This window comes from Diuraphis noxia, unplaced genomic scaffold (assembly GCF_037042655.1).
Source record: "Diuraphis noxia isolate RWA-SAM2 unplaced genomic scaffold, SU_Dnox_SAM2 contig0001, whole genome shotgun sequence".
Taxonomy (NCBI): Eukaryota; Metazoa; Arthropoda; class Insecta; order Hemiptera; family Aphididae; genus Diuraphis; species Diuraphis noxia.
The window spans coordinates 46,674,950-46,685,130 of NW_028301711.1; the positions used below are offsets into that span (position 1 = coordinate 46,674,950).

At 24.1% G+C, this 10,181-nt stretch overlaps 1 long non-coding RNA gene across 1 annotated transcript; it reads left to right on the forward strand.

Moving 5' to 3' along the window:
- Nucleotides 1–2,001: 2,001 nt before the first annotated feature.
- On the forward strand, nt 2,002–7,519 carry LOC107165907 (uncharacterized). Its single transcript, XR_016189457.1, has 4 exons — nt 2,002–2,250; nt 3,926–4,038; nt 4,124–4,253; nt 7,289–7,519. It is a non-coding gene; the product is annotated as an uncharacterized LOC107165907 (long non-coding RNA).
- The last annotated feature ends 2,662 nt before the right edge of the window (nt 7,520–10,181 follow it).

Here is a 10,181-nt window from a genome sequence, read left to right on the forward strand (position 1 = left end):
TATGTGATAATTATATTGATGAAACATCAAAATTTAATCCGAAAATGTGGGCATCTTCTTCAATTTCTTCCGAACGAACAACAAATAGTTGCGAATCGTTTCATTCGAAACTTAATACCCAATTCAATAAAGCACATCCTAATATATTTTTGTTTTCGCATGTATTAAATTTAAAAATTCAAACTGATACATATATAATAATAAGAGGGCTCGATAATACTAAAATAATTAAAAATAAAAATTATGAAAAAAAAAAAATATGTAGAAACAATTTTTGAAGACTATTTAAATAAAAAAATTGATAGATTTAAATATATAAAATTGGCATCTAAGCACTATTCTGAAAAATAAATCAATTAATATCATTATTACATTTTAATTATTATTTACTATTATTTATTTTATTTTACTAAATAATTTTTGCATTTTTGGCGTTTTTTAAATAAATTGTAGAACATTTGATTATTATTTACTGTTACCTATTTATTTTATTTGTACTAAATTATATTATTTTTGCATTTTTGGCGTTTTTAAAATAAATTGTAGAACATTTGATTATTATTTACTATTACCTATTTATTTTATTTGTACTAAATTATATTATTTTTGCTTTTTTGGCGTTAACTAAATAAATTTTATATCATTATTTTACTATTTTAATACATTTTACTTACAAAAATGTTTGAATTATTTTTTGAAATATTTATATTTAAACTTTAAAAAAATTGATTTAAAAATACATAGTCGGCGGAATCGATAGCCGGCGGAATCAATAAATAAAAAAGCTCGGCGGAGTCGATAGCCGGCGGAATTGATATTAAAACGGCGGAATCGATAAAACCCCGTCGGGCGAATGTAAGTTCCCACACGAGATATAGCAGGTAAAAATTACCCCTGGATATTCGTATGTAAGTTCCCACACGAAAAAAAATACACTTACACGTAAGTTCCTACACGAAAAAAAATTATACCAAACACCAAGGCTGGGCAAAGAAAAGTAACTTAACTTAATTTAAAGTTAAAATTTTCAAAATAAAAATTTTAGACACATAATAATGTTTATAATATAAATTGCTTATAATTTTAACTTTTAATTCGTTAATGCTCAGCCTTGCCAAACACAAACTTCCTTCCCACTTTATTCATATTTAGGACTGACAAATAATAACGTATATAACTTAATCACATATGTACTCGCTTACCTGCTATGTTTCGTGTGGGAACTTACCAAGCCCCTAGATGTCTACATGTAGGTATCCGTAATAATTATCTGTTTGATCATGTGATATCTAAACTTAAAACGTTAAAACTAGTAATAATTTATAAGTATTAAGTATGTTGTTATTTGTTAATATTTGAATTATAATTATAATTAGTTAGATACTTATTATTCTTAAACTTATTTATTTAAATTCAAAATTTGTTATAATTATTTATTTTCATTGTTGTTATTATTATCTACTATACTATTTAAAATTGTTGTAATTGTTACGAAATATTATTCATAATATAATATCATTAAATTATGATTATCTAAATTTTCACTCTCTCTATAATAGATCTATTTTTTTATTTATAATATTTTTGCATTTTTCCTAAAAAAATAAGATAACAATCGTATAACTTAATACACAATGCCAACTATCAGAGCCGTGCCGTTAAGATTTGGCGCCCAGGGCAAAATTAAAAATATTCGCCCTCTTAAAAATTAAAATATAAAAAAAATTGTTGGCACCCCTTTAAACGATGCGCCAGGAGCGTATGCCCCCTAAGGCTACCCCCACGGCACGGCTCGACGGCTCTGCCAACTATTGTTTAAAATATTATGTTCCTTGCTTTAAATTATACCAAACTATATGTTTACCAAAATAAAATAAACAAAAACTATTCGAATAACTATGTTTGAACATTATTCGAATAATTTTTCATTATCAGTATCAGAATTTAGAGTGTCAGAGTGATAAGTGATAACGGAAGTCTATGGCTTTAAATTCTGATAATAAGTATTAACTATCATAAGACGTACCACGTACCTATTGAAGTATTATTGTAATAATTGTATTAATAATATGGTAATGACATTATTAATAAGCTTGGACCAAGGACTTACACGAATCTTAGTCCTTGGTAATAAGTATTAACGAAATTACATTTTCTTTACTTTGTTTACTTCTTTTTCGATTCTTATTTATATTTTACTACACATGTATAATATTATCGACATTGGACATTCTGAACTCAACATTTCAAGTAAGATTTTTTATCATTTATATAATATATTCTCTGTGTTTTAATTAACTACCTACCTATCTGAATAATTTACATTAGTGTCTAGTACCAGTAGTACCTGCATTACATAAATAATCTGAATTTACTTTTTTCTTCTTTATAAGTATTAGATAGCTTTAAAAACAATAAATTGTATCAATAATTATTTCAGTTTTTGGTTGATTTAAAATTAGAGTGATTCCTTTACTTGGTCATTCATGAATTACGCCTTATTATTTATTAATTATTATAGAATCTGAAACTTGTTACTTACTCTATTTTTCTCTGTATTTCTATATTCACATTCAGAAAAAAAAAAATTTTATAATTTATAAATTATCATATAGTTATAACTAAAGAGTAGATTTTTGAGTTTTTAAAAGTTTAAATATGATGATTATATGCCCTAAAAAATCCTTAAAAAATTTCTCGAGCATGTAAAATACGTTAAGAATATGATATATTTTTATTTAAAATAATTTATAGAATTGTATACAAGTTACAATAAGAAATGTGTACTATATATTTGTATATGGCTACATTAAATTTTACAATATTTACATTTATATTTAATATGATAAATATAATATAAAAATGTATATTTTCAAGTTTAATTTTGAAAATGTTATCGTGTCCAAATCATAAAATGGAAGAGTAGTTTTTAAGTTATTTAGCTTTGTGTCTAAGGATGAAAGGTCCATGTTAATGGACTTAGATATGGCAGCTATGGTAATAATACAATTTTAGTAATTAATATTAATCCATCAATATTGATAATTAGTGAAAGTTAAATAATTAATAGTAGTTAAAGGTATTAATAATATTATATAGTCACAAGTGTTTTTATATTCATTTAAACTTCAAATTTTGACAAAGTTCATCAAAATGCAAAAAATTAGCAAATTATTTTTCAATTAGAAGTTATTATTAGTTATTTTTTTCATTGGCCAACATTAGACATTTTTATATAACTTATAAGATATCCCATAAGTTTACCATTAATAAAAAAGAGTTTACAGGTAGTAACACTATTTATTGCTATAAGATATTTTTGATTCTATTAATTCTTTTTTAAATTATTTAATTATGCAAGTATTTTGGGATGACCCAACAACTCTACTCAGAAACATTTACCATTTGCAATGACTCATCATTGAATTCAAATATAACACATCTATTGATCCTTTACAAACTATTACTAATTTGTTATGAATTTAAAGTATAAACTCTGAATACAAGATATTACCCAAAGTTCAACATCTTGTAAATTATTATTATTTTTATTTATTACTAAAATGTAGTAGCTTGGATATGAGTTTTGTGTTTATGAAACAATATTGTTAAATACCAAGTTTTCTTCGTAATGTTTTAGTCAGTGTCGGCCTGGTACTTAATGGGCCCCGGATGCATTTCTTCAGAAGGGCCCCCAAACATGTTATTAAATAAAAATGATAAAAAATGCTTATAAGTAGTGAAATATTATATTTTTAGTAATATCGGGGCCCCTCAACACAAATACAGTCGGGGGCCCCGGACGTGTTTGCGGCCTAGCGGCCATGGCCAGGCCGACACTGATTTTAGTACTAACCACAAAAGCCATATTCAATTTTGTTGTACATACATAAAATTAAACTGTTAATATTTTTATTTATGGTAGAATATGGAGGAATTTCGGATTGAACAATTTGTGGCTTCGATTAGAAACGTGATATTAAGAAGATAATTTAAAGTTGCATGCTTCCAAAATTTGCAACAAATTATGAAAAATATGTTAGTTCATTATCATGAGAAATTATAGAGGTAATCAAAATCAAGACTCTCATTAACTAATGGTTTTTAAAATTATTATTTTTAGTCAAGAAAAATTGGCAAATAGAAATAGAATGCGCTAAAGTTCTAGTTAGTAGTTACCAAGGTTGGAACAAGTTATTTTACAAGAACCATTGCTGGAACTGGGAGCGGGTCCAACAAATACATTGAGTAAAGTAAGTTTCATTTCTTGTAACATCCATGCCATACCACAAGGCCAGTATATTTTGAGCAAAAGCTAAATAGTATTTTATTATTTTGGGAAACCAAAAATTTTAAAACTATTTCTTTTACAAAATTTTGAGTGGTTACAAAATAAAATTGTTGGAAAACAATTATGTTTTTTTATATTTTTAATGACCACACACATCTTTTATTTTTTATTCCAAATCATAATTTTTATTGAAGTATATTGGTATGCAAAAATTGAATTAAAAGAAGATTCATTTTTTTTTTTTTTAATACTAGTTATAATATTATTAAAGTTATATGTTGGTAGGTAGGCATTTAAAATTTGGATGAGTGGATTAGACGGATTAGTAGACAAACATTTTGTAACATATACTTGTTTAGCTGTATACATCATACTCTACTCTTCAAATCTTTTCAACTTATAAGCTTTTAATTACTTGTCCAAAATATAGGTTATTAAAGTACCTACTCTAAAAAATATTTTGTATTGAAATAAGGAATAAATTTGTCTTAAATATTTTAAAAAAGAATAATGACAAAAATAGTAAAAACTTAAAATTTTAAATTATGATAAACATTATTACTTTAAATATTTTTCTTTAAAATGCCTCTGTGTTGTAAACAGTTTTAATCTAAAAAAACAAAAAATAGGAATCAATTTAAATAAAAATTGTATCCTAAAAAGAACTTACTTAGGTAGGTACCTAAATCATTGTATAGGGATAAGAATAATGCAATCAGTTATCCTTTTTAAGGAAATATCATAAAAATAAAAATAAGTCCTTGGTAATGTCTGTGATCTGTTGACTATTTGTATTGTCATGTTATTAAATTTATATGAATGTTCAATAACAAAATTTTGAAAATGTATAGCTAACAACTTCTGTTGATTGTTAAGAATATTAAAAAAAATAATTCTTTATTCATTGTTGTGGGGATACTGTCACTCAAAACCATAAATATAATGGCCATTGCCCTAGAATGAGATACCATGTTTACTTTTCCTCTTATGAGGACACCACATCGGCATGTGTTGTTTATGTCATACATAACAAATTTTACGCTCAGTAGTTCCAATTTAGCTCCGTGAACTTAAAATTTAGAGTGAATTGACCTCTTATAAAAATTAAAGGTAACATTATTATCTAATTTATCACTGAGGCTTTTTATTTAGAAAATAATGCTTAATTATAATGACTTAATTTATGATGTATGATTATGAGAGCGAGGCATATTCATAGCAATGTAACATCAGTTCTTGATATCACCAGAATACTTGAAAATTGATTTAGAGGATGCTTCACCCGCATGTATTGTCTCTGTCTTACAAGTGCATAACATAGAAAATTTTACGTTCAGCAGATCACGTTTAACTCCACTAGTTTAAAATTTAATGTGAATTGACTTCTTATGAAAATAAAAGGTAACATTATTATGGAGGGCGGTTCATAGAGTTTTAAACATTATAATATGAAATATCGGGTGAAAATCAATGTCTTAAAAACAGAAGTTAAAAATAGAATTTTGATATGCCTATAAATCAAAATAATGAACAAAAATAATTTGTCATTATTACATTTAAGACGATATGATTACTCTCTATTACAAAAACGTTCAATAACGAAAGAAATCACATAGTCCCTTCAGATTCGTTATAGTTTTCACTGTATATATATATATATATATATATATATATATATATATATAACAATATGATAACAGTATATAAATTAATATTTAAAATTTTTTTTTCGTCTAAGTCAGAAAAATAAATAATTAAAAAAGTAGGAAAGTTTGATAATATCAATTACATATTCAATGTTGATGTTTATACGCAAAATAAAACCATTAATTATTTTTATTTACGGTAGATAAATACTAAAATGGGCTTAAATGTTTTCTCAAAGGGATCAAAAATTATGCATTCAAAATTGCAAAACCATAATTATAGAGGTGAGGTACTCAAACTCAAAACTATCATCAACTTATGGTTTTTTACATTATAATAAATAATAAGTTATAGGTAGGTTATATCAACATTTTTTAATGTATAATTATATAGCTGTTTACCATCATAACATCAAATCTTTTCAACCAATACATTTGTAATTACTCGTTCAAAATCCTGGTATATCAAAGTACTCCAAATAATATTTTGCATTGGAATAAGGAATAAAAATACATATTGTTTTTAAACATTTAAAAAAATTATAAGAATAAAAAATAAAATAAAAATTTTTAAATATGAAAAATAAATATTTTAAAGAATTATTAATATTGCTGATGAATATTTTATGTTTAATGTATCACGTGGTAGCAAATAGCAAAATTGAAAAGTACTAAGTATAATAATAGGCAAATATTGCACTGGATTTGTTAAAATTCATAATATTAGTAATTAATATTAAATCAAAGTACCTAGTAAATAATAAACCCCTCTATCTAAAATACATATTGTGTAATATATATAATTATTTATTATTTGAAATTCATTTAAACAATACACTGCCAAACTTATTTTTTCGGAAATAAATTTAAATACTAGCTCTAAATGTGAAACTAATATTATGTCGTATATTATATCTTATTGGGAATTGGGATCACTGTTTTTCTTTTGAACATTATGAAATTTATTACATAACAACAATAACGGTTGCCTATTACTTATTATTTAGTGTCTGTTAAACAAGGTAATATTAAATATTTATTACCAAGGGAGCATAAAATACAAAAAAAAGTTTAGTTATATCATAAAAGAAATTTATTTAGATATCTAAATCATTGCATGGGGAGTGGGGACAAGTATTGTGCAAATTGCTTACGCCGATGTGGCAATGTGGGAATACCACAAGAAAAAAAACTGTCTCTAATAATATCTATGACCTGTTGACTGTTTGTAATTTGTATTCTCATGTTATTAAATTGGTATGAATGTACATAAAAAAATGTTGACTGTTTATTACTAACTTAGCTTTCTGTTGATTGTAGAGAATAATAAAAAATTAATTAATTTTTGCAGGTTGGTTTTGGTTGTTGTTCATTTTCAGCCTACAAAATTGGACGAATTGGCTGGGCCATCCATCGATATACAATTGAGATTTTTAATTTATTGGAAAACGAACTGAAAAAATGTATAGCCATTTCTCTTAAATTAAGGCTAATGGAATGTTGAAAATTATTGTTCAAAAAAAAATAAAAATCAACAAATAATATGTTTTATTTTTATTCAGTAAAAAGAAAAGTACTTAAATCATTTGTTTTTGATTTGCAGTTTTAATCTATAAGAGATAAATAAATTCCCAAATATCCTTGCGATTAGTAAATATACCTTTTAATTTATTTAGATATTATTGAAACATTAAAAATATAATATATCATTTTCCTATTACAATAGTAATCATTTCAAAAATGCCTATAAAAACCAGAGATGTACATTTAAATCATTACAAAGCCCTTTAAAGAATGATTAAATTTTGAAATATTCAAATTATATTCCATAAAAGTTTCATAGTGTAAATTTTTATGCTATGAAATAACTTCTGTTCTCACTTATTATTTTAGCATATCATACAATCAACTATAATAAATATGAAAATGCATTAAAATCCACAATCTTTACTATATAAATCAGCCAATATAGAAGACTCGGTGGCGTGTATAAAAATAACTTTTGGGGCGGGCTATAATATATAGTAACTAATAAATTACCTTGCACCAAGAAGCTACTATATATTTAACAGTCATGACTCATGACTATAATTTCAGGGGAGGATGCAGTCCACTAGGCATCCCATAATATTTTCCACTAAAGAGGCTATTTTTTGAATATTTTAGTGTTTACATTTATAATGTTAAATCCATAGACTATAGTGCTTGTGAACTATGCTAGCAAACAATTTCAATAATAATAAATTAAATAATTGAATTGCATTCAACAAACAACAATCCTGAGCAGAGATGATCTGTCAGTTTATACTTTAGAGGATATTTCATTATGTATTTAAATTATTATGGCAGGTTTAACCATTGATTTTATAATATATTATAATATCATATTATAAAATCAACAGTAAAAGTAATTTTTGCACATGTTTTCGGGTATGTTTTATAGTAAATATATCATTATTATATTATTTCATTTATAATATATTTTTTTTTAAGATTGTAGTACTAAAATTAATCTTAATACATTAATGATTTAACTGTGTCAAGTAAATAATATAATATACTTAATGTAAAAAAATATTGAAGTTTCTAAAATTAATTTTTTCTTGAATAACAATAATAACTAAAATCATTATTTTTTATTTAAACATCTTATTTTATTGACATTTAAAATTACATGTAAAAAAATGTTTGAATTTGTATTTTTAAGATTTTTAAAGTTCTCTAAAAACAATTTATAAGAAATTTAAAATTACAGTTTATTGCTCCATTTAGAGTAAAATGTAATTGATAATGGAATATAATTTGTCTAAAAATCTGCAGCTATTTTAGTGGTTAAGTCAACTGATAAACTATTATTTTTAAACATCATAAAGTAGAATAAACAATTTATTTTTTACAACAGCAACAGCTTAATTAAATATTATTTGTAATAGTATGTATTGTTCTATATTAATTATCTGGGATTTATTATTGTTAAGCTTACAATTGTATTGTATAAAGATGTTAAAGTTAATTAAGTCAACTGCAACATATAATCACTAATCATTTTCCATACAAGTTTTATTAACAATAATGAACAACATTGGTTGATAATATATTTTTATGATTGATTAACACAAGTAACAATATTTTCACACTAGTAGTCTAGTGTTATAGATTGTAATTTATTTAAAAATCTATAATAGTATTATATATAATATACATAAAATAAACAAATTAAACTGAGTTGTAAACTTATACATAATAAAAAGTGAGGAAGTTAGAATTGAATAATTTTACAGCATTGATTTTTTTATATTTTAAAACTATTACTAATATTACTACAATGTTAGGCACCTACCTACACATATAATATATACATGTTTATTTCTTATCGATCAAATGTTCTAAAGTTTGTATTAAAATTGTATCATTAATAATTAGGTAATTTCATTAAATATAAGTATTTATTTTTACTCTTTCATGTATAAGTGACTAATATTGTTATTTGTAGTTACCTACCTATAGTAGGTACTAGGTAGTGTTTACTTCTTTGCATATTATATAATATAATATCATGGTTAGGTATAAGTATTTGTCATACATCATTTACATGAATTTGTAGTTAACTTTAAAACATAATTTATATCATGAATTGGCCTTGTTTTATTAGTTGATATAAATTCTTACAGTTATAGATGAATCATTATTTAACCAGTGTTTATTTTATATGATATATTTTAAAAATATACCAAATTTTAATTCAATTAAAATTGAGAATATGTTTCATACCTAATTTGTTAAGATTCAAACTCAAATGTATTCCTATACAAATAAATCAAATTTTTCTAACTTTCTTAATCATTTCAACATTTCAATATTCTCCATTGAACTAATGAACGAATATAATAATGCTTTCAAGCAACTATGACCTATTATAGGTAAACAGGTACAACACATACCCATTTAAATATATCCAATAGTCTATGCTTACATTATATTATATGCATATATAAAATATATTACAGCATATTACATTCTATGCTCATATGTATACAAACATTTTCAGTGTGGTCACTCATCTTGTAAGAGAATATATCAAAAAAATCATACATACACATTTTTATATGAATTAATGATGAATGGTATTATATTTTCAAAGATAATATTATAATAACTATTTTTATTCTCAATTTATATACGTCATATGTGTAGGTATGTACCTAAATATTATTTTAAAATTGCGTAATAGCATGAATTTAGTT